We start from the raw sequence: 14,870 nt of genomic DNA, 5'->3' as shown, positions 1-14,870 counted from the left end.
ACCAGAGATAGATCCTGGTCCTCCTGCCAGGTTCCTCACAGACAGTCTAAACTTCACCACTGTCTTCCACTTATGGAAAGCCTATTTATGATACATGGAGGCACGACTACTGTCAGTCTAGAGTTCCTGAGTTTCCACAAGCTTAGTTCAGCTGTCTGTGTAGATTTCTTCCTCATAATCTTGACCTCCCTTGCTCATGTATTCCTTCATACTTCCCTTAGACTAGATTATAAATTATTGACTGATAGCTTAGGCTTATTATTAGATGACTCTTACATTTAACTTAGCCCTTATTTCTATCTATACTTTACCACATGGCTTGGTACCTGTTCTCAGTGTGCCATTCTCATCTTGCTTTTCTGCATTTCTCAATGACTCCCTGACTCTGGCCTTTCTAATCCCAGACATTTCCTCATCTGGTTCTTGTGCTCAATCTCTTTTTGAGCAGTAATTAGCAAATTAGCTTTTTATTAACAAATAAGAGTAACACATATTTATAGCATATAGGAAGATTATTCCATAGCATATTTATGCTTGCCAAATACTTTATTTGACTAATCAACACTATTATTATACTATTATGTACTGACTACCATTTTAGTAATAAATCCATATGCACTACAGAAAGAAAATGAGGATTACCTAAAAAATGTCACAAGTGGATCTGTTAATTTTTAGTCTCCACATTGCATTCAGCTTGTTCTACCCTAGCCTACTGTGAACTCTTGACTATAAAAATAAAAGCAATGTAATGTCTTCTAGTAAGGAAGGATGCTTTAAAGAAATCCCACACTAGCTCAGAAATGAGAAAGAGACAGTTATTTATTTAGGGGTAGATTTACAAATCATAATCCTCTGCTTGAATGGAGATCAGAAACTGATTCCCTTAGCCAGAAAAGTGGCCAGATACATGTAGAAGGATGTGAGCAGGCCTGCTTTTCATCCTGCACGGTTCTCCGCACGGCTAGCTTTACCCAAAATAATTACACGGAAACTGTATTCTTTTAAACACTGTCTGGCCCATTATATCTAGCTTCTTCTTGGCTAACTCTCATATCTTGCTTAACTCATTTCTAATAATCTGTGTATCTTACCGGGAAAGATTCAGCATGTCTGACCTGCATCCATCTTGGGCTGGAGCTTCATCGCGTCTGCTCTGGAGAGGAGCAGCATGGCGTCTGAGCTCACTTCCCTTCTTCTCATCATTCTGTTCTGTCTACTCCACCCACTTAAGGGCTGGCCTATCAAATGGGCCAAGGCAGTTTCTTTATTAACCAATGAAATCAACAAATTGACATATGACCTTCCCACATCAGACACCTGTTCTACATCAGCATATATAGTATAAGAGGCCATGCCCCACTTGGCGGGCAACCACTGCCTGTAAGACTTCCTACAGCATTCTAGTATTTTTTTTTCTAAATTAAATTAATTTATGTGAGTTTTCACTCTAATCAAGTAGCAGAACTACTTTTGGTAAGTTGACTTATATTTATAGGTGACTTACATAATACAGAGATCTCAGTTTAAGGAGCAACACGTAGTCTGTTACCCTAACTGGCAGTCCCCAAAGTTAGAATTCCACCTCCCTGATCACAAGTAGTGCAAATCTCTTTACCAGTTCGTCAACTCTTATTTCCTGAATAAACATTTGTTAAAACATCAGATGCAAGTCTTTTTTTTTATCATAAAGTTGATGTCAGACACAAGTCTCATACAGAACACTGACAGATGTACCCCTTCATGGTACGACATGCATGCCTGCAGAGAAATGAGCAGAAGATCAAGATTAGTTCTCAGCATTGAAGATGACTTGAGTAAGTAGAGGCAGAATAAGTAATTTTACTTCTTAAATTTAGAGTGTGAGATTTAAGTGAGTTCCTACATATAGGAATGTATTATTACCTTTGAGCTTCCGTCACAAGCCAGGCAGGCAATGCGCTTAACTGTAAGTTTCCACTGCATGAAAACATTCCATAGTGTTCGTAGATGGTACAACATATTAAGTTAATGCTTAACGTTAGACAAAACAGTTTGCTCTCTAATACGAATAGTTAATACGGTCACAAATCAAGGAAAGCAGATAGTTCAATGGCTACAGTCCATTTCACTAGAGCTTCATTGTGAAGGACTACTTATGCCAACTGTTTGACTATATTAAACAACGGCATTTAGTCTACACTTGAATCCACAGCAATGAATAACACTTAGTTTTATATTGCTACAACCCTAATATTATAATCATCACAAGTCCTTCATAGCTAGCATTATTTAGAAGAATTTCTCAGTGCAGTTCAATCAGCAACCAGCAAACACTTTGCATTTATTGGCTTAGCAAATATATTCTGTTCATTGTTTCTTTAAACAGCTTCTCAGTGTAATTCAGTGCATACTACACTTCTATGCATAGGGCAGTACAAAGCCACTTTCAAATTATATACAGTCGTTGATAATAACAATCTGACACAATTAAAATGTTTTAGGTAAAACTATAAGACATTTTACCAATAGCATCCTTCTCTGAAGAGAAAATTTTGTGCTAACTCAGGATATAGAAATACTCACAAAGGAGCTATCAGATGTGAACAGTCAGACTGTTTGATATCTCAAAATAAAAGTCACTGTCACTTTTGGAAAATAATGTGTTGCTGTATAATTAAGCAATCAGTGCTAGGATGTGGGGAGGATCAGGGAAATTTTTAGGTAATGAAAATAATATGATCAAATATATTGTATATTTTTTTATTTCTAATAAAGAAACAAACACTTACTCTCCTATCACACAATTATACACTCAGTCAAATATCTTATTTAGAACTTAAACCTGAGATCCAGAATTTTTCCCACATTGAAGGTTACTTTTAAAGGCTTTAAAATCCATAAAATCACATACATATGAATCTTGTATTAAGATAGAAACATATCTCAGTGGTTAAGAATGCGCATTACTTTTTCAAATAGCTCAGATTCAGTTTCCAGCTGCCACATAGTGGCTCATAACTGACTGTAACACCAGTTCCCAGGATATTATACCCTATCCTGGTTTCCTCTGCATCAGGAACTTATAAGATATGCATACATACAGCAGGGCAAAAATAATCACACACCAAACACATGGGTATGCAAAACTAGATACTTCATGGATAAGGTATTCACTACTGATCAAGAAACTGTGGGTTTAATTTACAGTAATTGAAAATAAAAGGTAATAAATTTTGGTTTAAGGACACCTTATACATGTCAGGCAGGGTCATTCTAAACAAAGTGATGAACATTGTTTTTCAAGTCTTTTAGATTTGTCTTTCCTTTTTACAATTCATCCTTTAAGAAATTCATACTGGAATTTTAAAATAATATTCTTCATTTTGCCCCCAAATCTTCCATAAAATTCATGAAATATCATTACTTTATTCAAGTATCCTGGTTTTCAGGCTATAAAATGTCTCTAAGCTGTAGGAAGCATAGCATAGAGTAAGCGTTAGAGAAACCAGAATGATTAAGCACATGGGCCTGCTTTCTTCAATGGGAGAAATGAATAATGCCTGGTCTGTCATAGCTAAGTCTGAATAGTGGAAGAATGTTGCCTAATCCAGGCACAATCATCTCTTCTGTAGTGGAAGCAAGGCTTTATTAAATAAATTTAAAACAGAGGAAGATGTGGGGACACAGAGAAGTGTATTTGTCCTACCTTGACTAAATGTCAGCGAGCTTACAATTATTCTTGCTCCTTTAAGACTATTAACAAGGAGATTTGGCTTAAGTTGTGGCTACTAAAAACAATATCTTGACCTAGGGTCACTTTGTTTGTTCCTTATATCATTGTTAAAAAAAAAAAGTGTTTTGTTCCCCCAACCCCTTTTTTGGATTGGGATATTTAAAGATGATAAAAAAATAATCATGGCCAGATTCAATATTTACTGAGTTGCCCTTCCAGTACTCACCTATGTCTTTGTATATCATTTTTGTTTCTGTTTTTTTTTTTTTTTTTTAATCTGCTTAACATTTCAAATCCACTCACCCCTACCCTGGAAGTGTGAATCGTTCGAGGCTGGACCCTGACAGATGCCACCCCAAAGTGTGCTTGCAACACATCAAAATTCTGGAGTGATAAAGATCAAACAACCCAGGATGCTTTGCCATTGTAATAGGAGCCACCTCCACCTGAATTTTCCCCAAATTGTGAAAATTATTTAGACCCTGATCCTGGGCTTTTTCTCTCACTGGGTAGAACTTATCCTTATGAAAGATAATCCATGTGCTTTGCATCCTACAACCATAGAATCCATCCATATGTTTATCACAGATACTCCTCTAGGCCATAACCCTGAGCTATGTTTATTAACAATAGACTCATTGATCTTGTAAAGGGCACAGGTGCTTTGCTACTTTACAAGGGAATTTCTGTGTTGTCCTGCCTAAAGCTTTGTTATGAGAATTATAACTTGAATACCCTTTCCCCTAAAGTTTGACTGTGCTTAAATGTGTTAGAGAATTAAACCATAGCATCAGACTCCTCAGCTCTTTTTGGTCCAGTATTACTGACAAATCCAGCTCTAAAACGTTTGAGTTTTCACATCCTACCAGCTGTGATACCTATGGGTACCCTACAACACAGTCATCTATAGTAAGAATCTGACATCAACAGATGGTTTCACATACCTAAAAAAGAGGTGCCTACATGTCAGAATCCAGATACATGTGTAGTAAAAAGAGTTTTGTGTTCATAATGCATATATAATGCATTTATGCAACTTGAAAATAAAGGTGATCCATCCAGCTTGCCTCGAAATTGTGTTCATTTTTCACAAATACATGATGATTATATTTTTTTCATATAACTCTCTTTAACGTCTCCTTTCTCTCTGTGGGTATGTGCATGTGTGTGTGTGTGTGTATGTTTGTGTATGGTGTGCATGTGTGTGGTGTGTGTATGTTATGTATTGTGCTTAAAGAACAAGCAGCGAGTCCAGAATAATCTCTTATAGCCCTTAAATATGAAGTGAACTAAAATTATGGGGTAGTTTTGATGTCTTCCTTACAAGTTAAAATGTTGTCCAAATTAGACTATTTATATTCTTTCTTTAAGATGTGTAGACTGTATAGGTCAGGTAGTCAAGCAAAATTTCCACAGCAGGATATACAAATTTGAAATCTTTCTAAAGGCAATGTTTTTGTTCCCTGTAATTAGGCAATTAATTTTACTGGCATTTATAGGCTGCATGTGGTGAGAGAAAAAGAGTAAAGAAAAGTACTAAAAGCAAATATTTCAATTTTACTTTAAAGGTCACTGAATTATATGACCTACCTTAGGAGTATTTAACTTGAAATAAAAAAGTCAGGAAGCAAATGAGCTGAGTAACTCAAGTCGTGTTTTTGGCTGCTTTAATTAAAACATGGAAGATTTCCATTTTAAAAGACTCCTTGGTGTGTTAGAATAAATTCTCAGTTCATACATATCTTGTATTAAAATGAAATCACTCTTTATTGCTTTATTTACACATGTATAAATATAGCCACATATATCGGCATATATTCACATGTGTTTGTGTTTATGTATTATTTTCAAGAGTTTTTTGATTTTATGATAATAATAAAAATTTATAGATAAAACCATTTTATGCCAAACTGATACATTTCTGAGAAGCATAAATTCTCATATAGCGGCATAGGTATTATGGTTTGAGATTGAAATTGATTTATCTGAGTGGGATTTCCCCTTTGTATACTGTGATTATCAATGATAAATAAAAGAACTGCTTTGAGCCTGTAGCAGAGCTATAGGGGAACATAGCTAGGTGAGGAAAACTAAGCTGAATGTTGGGACAAAGGAGGCGGAGTAAAGAGATGCTGGAACTTTACCTGGTAAGCCACTGCCACGTGGTGATACACAGATTAGTGAAGATGGGTTAAATTTATATGTAAGAGTTAGCCAATAAGAAGCTAGAGCTAGCTGGGCAAGGCCAGTTCAGGCACCCTCTCCTCTGCTGCCCAAGGACCTAGCTGAGGGCATTCCCGTGGACACCTGGAATCCCCTCTAGAGGCAAGTCTCTTGCCAACCTTAAAATGGCTCCCTGAATGCAGAAATTTTCTTCTCTGCTCGTATATCCGCCCTGCCTCTATCTCCACCCTCCTACTTCCCCAAGCTCTCCTGAGTCTTTCTCTTCTCCCTTCTCTCTCTCCCTCTCTTTTTTCCCCATCCCCATCCCCACCCCTACCTCCACGCCGATGCTCCCAACTTTTGCCCGGCGATCTTGTTTGCTTCAATTTCCAAGAGGGTCTATATAAGATTTTCTTTGGGTTCACCTTGTTATTTGGCTTCTCTAGGCCTGTGAACTATAGGCTCAATGTTCTTTGTTTATGGCTAGAGTCCACTAATGAGTGAGTACATACCATATTCATCTTTTTTTGGTCTGGGTTATTTCACTAAGGATAGTGTTTTCTATTTCCATCCATTTGCATGCAAAATTCAAAATATCATTATTTTTTAATCACTGACTACTCTAATGTGTATATATTCCACACTTTCTTTATCCATTCTACCATTGAGGGACATTTAGTTTTTTTGCAGGTTCTGACTATTACAAATAATGCTGCTATGAACAGAGTTGAACCATAGAATCTTTGTCTGACAATGGATGGAGATAGAGATAGAGACCCTCATCAGAGCAATGGACTGAGCTCCCAAAGTCAAGTTGAAGAGCAGAAGGATGAAGAAGATGAGCAAGGAAGTAATAACTGTGAGGGGTTGAACCACCCACTGAGATAGTGTGCCTGATCTAATGGGAGCTCATGAAATCCAGCTGGACTGGGACTGAATGTGGCTGCCAATGGGGGTGAACTGAGAAGCCATTAATAATAACACTGGGACCTGTTTCTATTGCATTACTGGCTTTTTGGGACCCTAGTCTATTTGAATTCACACTTTCCTAGGCTCCACAAAAACAGCTCTATCCGGTTGATATGATGTCATGATGCTGATAGAGCTACCATAGGACTTGTTTTGAATACCAGTTGTTCAAAAAATTCCATCTCAGTTAGTTGAAATGGTGTACCTTTTTATAATGTTCTGGCTAGAACTCCAAATAGGAGGCTCAGAAACACCCTACCAAATACTCAGAGAATATCTGCAATTATACCAGACACTAATCTTCAAACTTACACATTATTTTATTTCACAGGATCACATAGAAAGAACATTGCACCCATGTCAGGTGGAAGTAATTCTAAAAGATGACATCCCCTCTCCTAAAAAAAGTTTGTCCTCAAGGTTAGGGACATCGTTTAGGGGTTGATTATTATTGGCATAAGGTTGGGGGTTGGGGGAAAATTATGTAGGATCAGGAATCTCTTGAAAAAAAGAGAGGAAATTGGATGGGGTAATAGAGTAGTGTGAGCTTACTCACACTAATAATAGTAGTGAGTAATGGAGTGAATACTTGTGAGCTATTATTTATAGGCAATTTACATTGTATAGATTTTGTATATAGATAAACTTAAGTTATATTGAATATGTTCCTATTTCTGTCTACAATATTTGTATACCTAGACAAAGTTATTTTGTCATATTGTATGCATGCTTCTACCTCTGATTAAGACATTTTGTATATTGATACAAGTTTATGATATATTTATCACATTGCAATATACATTTCTATGTCTGAAAGACACATACATTTTGAGAGAATTGTCATCATTTGTTGCACAGGTGCTTAAAGATTGTTTAATATTCTAATATGAAGTCTTAGTCTTTAAGTTATATAGGTATTAAGATTCATAGGTTGATAATCATCCATGGTTGTCATACTTATAGTAAGACTAATCAGGTTCTTTATATACATAGAGATTGTATTCTGTATAGATAGGTAATCTTCAACAACTTCAAAGAGCTGTAGAGTATGGCATTTAAATAACTTAGGGTTCTGTTGAAGTGAGACATGTTTGCTCCTGGCAGCACTGATCTATTCCAATTAGAATGTTGAGCACTGAAGACATTCTACTTTGAGTTGTTTCCCTTTTGGCAAACAACTGCTCATGTGTCAACTACTGACAAAATGCACAATGTTCATGCAGGACAGGCAGGATACAAGAAAAAAGATTGTCAAATCTTGCAAAGACAGGGTAAGATGGTTTTGAAAATATTTCTACCTCTGAAATTGTTTTGTCAGTTACTCTAGGCCTTGCCAAAGTTGCTTCCTCCAACTTTGCAAGTGAAATTTTGGGTGATTGCCCAGGTAATCTTTTATCTCTTTCATTTGTTGCACATTTTTGAAGTTGCTTAATTGCACTTCCTGCTTACTCAAGTAATATTATTTCTCTTCTCGGGCCTTCATTGGGGTTGAAGACTGGATAGTTGTAGTTACTTTCCTCTCATGACTTGGCCAAGTTATTTATTATATAAGACTTAAACTCAATAGGATAGAATAATTATAGAAACATTTATTACATTTTGTTGCTTGATACTGTTTATGCTGGTTGTAACTCTAATTTTTATACCTATATTTGTTCTTATTGTATATAACTTGGTATTAGGCTTATAACTTTTTTATTTAAACAAAAGGGGGAGGTGCTGTAGGAACCACTTGGGTGTTGTCTCTTTTCCTGTATATGCCAATGTCAAGCAAGCACCTGGCCTCTTTTCCAGCTGCAGCATTTTGTTGCTATTCCCCGGTGCAGCCGAGGATTGTGATCTGGGTCTACCCCTAAATAAATAACCCTCTATTATATTCGACTCTGTGCTAGTGTAAGATTTCTTTTAAGTGTCCTTCTTCAGTTGAGTGCTGATGATGGTCTTGATTAAGTCGTTGATCTGTTCAAATTTAAAGGTTGTAGCTTCCTGTCATAACTAGAAAGCAATCTCACAATGGAGTTCCTCTTCCTGGTCCTCTGACTTTCACAATCTCTCTTCACCGTTTTCTGTGATGTCCTCTATATTGCAGGCATAGCATCTGTATTGGGATGTACCCCATAGGCCTGTCCAACCATGATCTTTTGTTCTCTGCCTTTTTCTCAGCTGTGACTTTCTTTAATGGTCTCTGTCTAATGAAGAAAGATGTTGATGAAAGATAAGACATACATTTATTTGAGTGTATAAGAGTAGGTATTTACAATGCATTTTGTATTTATATTGGTTTACAAAAGTGCCAATACTAAGTTCTCACATATCCATGTCCTCATTAGCTGTGTGCAGATGGTTAACTTTATAGTATAATTATAAGGCCTGTTTTCCCTCATTTTAAGAAGACCTTCAATATAATTAGAGAACTTTTGGCAATCACTGATATTTAAGTACCACTTTTGCCTCTTTAGGGGTATCATGTCATGCTGGTCATTGTAGTGGTTCATTGGTGTCTCAACTTCAAAAGACTACTGACTGCTTCCCTTTCTTGACAGCATCCATAACTTCTTCCTGTACTAGAGTTTATCCTGACAGATATTTATTAATATAGACTGTTTCTGGAGCCAATATTTACTTTCTCAAGTGCCTTAACTTTCATAACCTACTATGGTCAGGGATTTGGTTTTGTACAAACACCAGGACATAATCACCATGAGGAAAAAATCCTCAGGTTCTATGCTATAATAGTGATCATTATCTCCAAAATCATTGTCATATTCTGAGACTGCATAATATAAAGTATAGCAGAGCATCAAGAAAGGACATAGACCTATGATTTATTCTCATGTTTTATATTTTCCCATAAATGCTATATTAGTAAACAATGAGCACATACAAGAAAAACATGGATGACTTATAATAATCATTTGATTATAAAAGTTTGTTTTCCCTTCATTCTTAATCTTTGTTTATATGAATTTGGATCAACTAAGTTTTCTTAGTCTCTGTGTTAAACAGAAGATCACTGTTGTTACTGTCTTTCTTTGACAAGCTTTTGGAATCTTGAAAAGGTAGAACAATGTGAAGGAATTGGGTCAATAGGGGTAGACCTTAATATATTACAGACTAGCACCAATTCCTCTTTACTTTCTCCTTCATAAGTCCTGATACATTGCAAAGAACTGCCTTCTGCTTCTAATAGCAAGCTTTCCCTGCCAAGATGGATTGCATTCCTCAAGTTGCATGCCTAAGCAAATGTCTCCTCTCATAAGTTATTTCTCCTCGGGCAGTTGTCTTGGTGTCTTAGTTAAAATATGCGAAGAGGAATTTCAATCTTTGTATATTTATTACACACAAAATAAAAATAAAGTACTAAAAACTTGCATATCTCATTCAATGAGTTAATGCTACGGAATACAAGTAACTACTTTTCTAGAGTAAAGACACCAATGTTTGTAATAATAAATTTCTTTACAAAAATTATCTTCTATAAGACCTATCCAGCCTACTATAATTAAATGGTTATACTTTGGTTTTCTAGAATTTGCTTCTAGTATAAGGTATGTCGGACTCCAGTTTTACATTCTCAAAATGAATCTCAGTAATTATCCTCAAGATTACCATTTCTTTTTTCTTTAAGTTGACAAACATTTTCATGCAATCCTCATTTTTAACTTTTGATTTTGTATTCTTTTCAAGTGTATAGAACAGAAAACTTTTGGTTGTAAAACGGAGGACAGAAGTTTGGCAAGAAAGCTATACAACATACAGTTCATAAATATTCAACATTCATAATTCTCTTTTCTGGCATGAATACTTGGAGTCTTCTTACTTCCATGTGCATATTCCTTTCTGTATAGTGAGAAAACAGATCTTTGTTTTAAGAAACTTCTGGATACAAAATATTCTACCATATTTACTAACCTAGAATTGGTACAATGAACAATGCACTCAGCTTTGTTTACCTTGTACATTGTTTCCTTTTTTTAAGAAAGAATACCATGGATTGCAGGCTAAATTCAATTTGGCCAAGTCTTGCTTAGAACTCCCAGTTCTTTGCCTCTATCTCTCCAATAGTGAGATTAAAATCATGTACCATCACACTGGCTCAGTTTGCCTTTATATGTCTGTATATATCCAAGGATTGCCCACCATAATCAAGAAAATGTCATCCAGATTTATCCATGTTATATCAGGCTCTTCCTCTAAAATATTTAAAAGTAATATATATATACATATATGTATGCATATATATAATACAATTTATATAAATATTATGTTAGATATGAGACTAGTATATATTTTCTTATCATCTAATGCTCATTATGTGGAGTTTTTCTATGCCTTTGCTATTTGAAATTTTGAACTATCAATAATAGGCAGGGCTTGCAACATTATTTCAGGATAATAGAAATTATACAATTAAAAGTAAATAGTAGTAAAGAATAAAATTACTGTACTCCCATCTAGTTAAAAAAATTAAAGTGAAATGTACTGTGGCACATTAGGAAAATGAAAAAAAAAACAAAATTGTAAAAGGTAAAATGTCTGGGTAAAATGTCTGTGTTTTAACTGTTATTCTTGTATAAGATTGTGTAAAAATTAGAGAAGGAAGAGGAAAATAAAGACAATATGTGTTATTATTTGTAATTTATAATCTGGAATATGTCAAAGAAAGCTTGATTCAATGATCGCTTTTCTATTGCCTTGATAAAATACCATTTCAAAGTCAACTTAGGGAACAGAATTGAGTTTCACTGACAGTGTCAGTAGAGTCTGTACTGGCAAGAAGTCATGTCAGCAGACATGATGCTGAAGCTTCACATCTTATCTGCAAACAGGAAGCAGAGTAAATCGGAAGTAGAGCAAGGCTATATGCTCACAAAGCCCATTCCTATGACATGATGCCACCAGTAATTTCATAACCCTTTCTAAATCATTCTCAAAATGGCTCAATTAATGGGGAACTAAGTGTCTTGTACCTGAATGTATGTTGGGCATTTCTCATTTAAATCACTACACCTGTTTTTAACTGAATTGTTTCAATTTCTAGGTATTTCAAATTATTAAAAAAAATTGCTGACATGATCACATGTCAGATTTTACCCTAAATTTGTTCTACATGTTCATGCACACATGTAAATATTAGCATATGTTTAATACAGAAGTATTAAAAGGCTGACAAATATCTTGGAGTTTGAGTTAAAATGCATTTGTGAACCACCCTATGCTGCTGTTGGAAAACATTTCAATCCTCTGTCATAGCATCAAGTATTCTTAATAATCTCCAGCCTGACCCTTATTTTTAAGATTCTGGTTATGTGATTGACATCAAAACATAAAAAAAAATACTTAAATACAAAAGGAAAATAATGATTGAAGTATGACTTTTGCATGTAAGTAATGCTCACATAAAATCTGTAGCAATTGATTTAGTTTGGATATCTTAGAGGAACAACCAATATTATTATACAACTAATTATTATTATTATCAGGGTCTGAAATTCTTTCTTTTAGCAGCACACCAATAATTTGAATGACTATGTTGGTCAAAGTACGCTCTTTGATCTGTATCCAGCACAGTTATCCTGCTCACGTTGCTTTCAAGAAAATGACAAGTAATTTGTTAAAAACTCTCTAGTAATGATTGCAGCAACAATCTCTCAACATTTATCATTCTCAATATTTTAATTCTACCTACTTACATATATGTATGCATACATATACACACATAAGTGTATATATTTATATGCATACACATTATAGATCTAGGGAGTTAATAAAATACCTTAGAGAATTCATTTATAAATCTTTTGTATTCCCATTCTATTATGTTTATTATGTGCTAATATAGGCAATCTTCTATTATGACTTATTTATGACTAAAATGATGATTAATTATCATTGGTTGAAGGGATATATGCTCTGTTGTTTGTACTAAGTAAAATAATGGTTATAACATATATGAATTTTGCAAACAAGATTTAAGACAAACTATTTTACCATAACAAATGTTTCAAATTATAAAATATGCTTTATATTTCAAATGTTAAATTTATGAGACATATGAAGAGAGTACTTGAAGTTATAAAATTGGGAAAATTACATCAATAATTTAACATTTTCTACTTTAAAAAAGAAGATTGGTATAAAAATTAAATGATCCTTTGCACCAAATGTAAAGTAGTGGAAATAAACTGCCATCTGTTCCATTTAGTGTAATTATGAAAAATAAGCCTCATAATGAATCTCATTTTGTGATTTTATTCAGAATATTGAGAAGAAAATTTCCCTGATATTTTACAGCTTGAACAGGCTTCATGAATAGTCTTTTTTTTATTTGTTCTCCAAAATAAATAGAAAAATGTGTAAGAAGAAAAATATATAGTGGAAATACTAGTTTAGTATTATATATCATTGTCCATATCTACAAGCTTGATATCTTTGTAATCTGGAGCTTTTATATATCACATTTTCTGCAAATTTCAAGGCAGTTAGTGTTTGTCTATTAGGACTAGAAGTATAATTTTGAAAACCACACATTCATTAGTTCATAAAAGAAGCACATAATAAGTTTTCATTATGTGTACAGTTATGAATGTGTACACACTCATGTATATATGCATGCATGTATCTAAAAGCATTTAATGGAATAAGAAGCCAGGAAAAGAGCAAAAGGGAAATGCATTGGATTTTTCCCATGAAGAAAAAAAAATTACAGGAAATTGATGTAATTGTTTTATAATCCTAAATATCAGAATAGATATTTAAAAAGTACATAGATACTCATATTTTATATGTATGTATACATGTTAATGTATGTTCACATATGTTTTGTGGTCCATTCTTTTGTGAGGATTTAACTAGAGGACAGACATCAACATCAGGTGTCTTTCTTATGATCTTTCCACTCTAAATTTTGATTTGATATCTCTTCTTCAAGATGGATTTTACCAATTGACTAAAAAGTTTAGACAGCAAGTCAAAGCAAATCTCTGACCTTCTAGCACTGGTAGTACCTGTGTCATATCACGTTTTTAGGATTTTGCAAAGGTTCTGAGGACTGAACTCAAGTTCTCACACTTATAGTGAACAGTTCACACTGAGCCATCTCCCCTGTTCACTTTCTGATTATACTGCAGGGCTACTTGATAAGATGGAATCACCTGGCACCGTTAGTGAGAGCAGGAATCTGTGACTAGACACGTCCTAGGCTCTAGGTAAAACTAATATTACTATCCTAAGAAATGGATATAGTATTAAAGTGAAACAGAATTTCTTATTGCTCTGCTGTATATCAGTGTGTCTCTCAATCTTCATCAGAGAATTTTCTCTGTAGTACATGACAGTTACCACAGTGAGCCACAATTGCCCAATATGAAGGCATTTAGGGAACATGGAGTGCCTTGTTCTAATATGAAATGTAATAATCTTACTCTTTCCCTAACTACTCAGGGATCTTTGTATTTGTGGTCGGGATTGGAAATATTAAAAGACTCATCGATATTAAATAATGTCAAGATAACAATGCACTTGGGATGCACTCAATCAGTAGCACATGTGAACTCAATAATTCTGTCAGAACACACAGGATCTGCACAACTCAATAGAGAAAAATAATGCAGCATGGATCAGGATATGTGAGAAAATATTTGTATTTCTAGAAGAGAGCAAGACAATTTTCTTTAATTTCATGACCCTTGGAATGAAGCCACATTCCCGAGAATATAGTATGGAAACACAAACTGAACTTGATGAAAAATTTCAAAGAAATTTTGAAGTTGAATGGTGAGCGAGTTGAGGGTGGAAAGAGTATGAGAAGAATAATGAATATGATCATAATCTATTTTTTTAATTTCAAATAATTAAAAAAATATTAGTAATAAATTAAAGGTATGTTTAATAAATTCAACAAAAATAACTGTATTTCATCTCCACTTTTCAAATATTGGTATTTTAATACTTTAGCAGTCAATCATGACTCATCCTTATGTAGGGATGTGATGAGTATGGCTTTGTAACATATTCAATATTA

The sequence above is a fragment of the Alexandromys fortis genome, unplaced genomic scaffold (genome assembly GCF_014885135.2).
Source record: "Alexandromys fortis isolate MF-2015 unplaced genomic scaffold, M_Fortis_MF-2015_v1.1 scaffold_11, whole genome shotgun sequence".
In the NCBI taxonomy this organism is placed as follows: domain Eukaryota; kingdom Metazoa; phylum Chordata; class Mammalia; order Rodentia; family Cricetidae; genus Alexandromys; species Alexandromys fortis.
The sequence above is the reverse complement of the archived record's forward strand: the minus strand, read 5'-3'. Positions refer to the sequence as shown.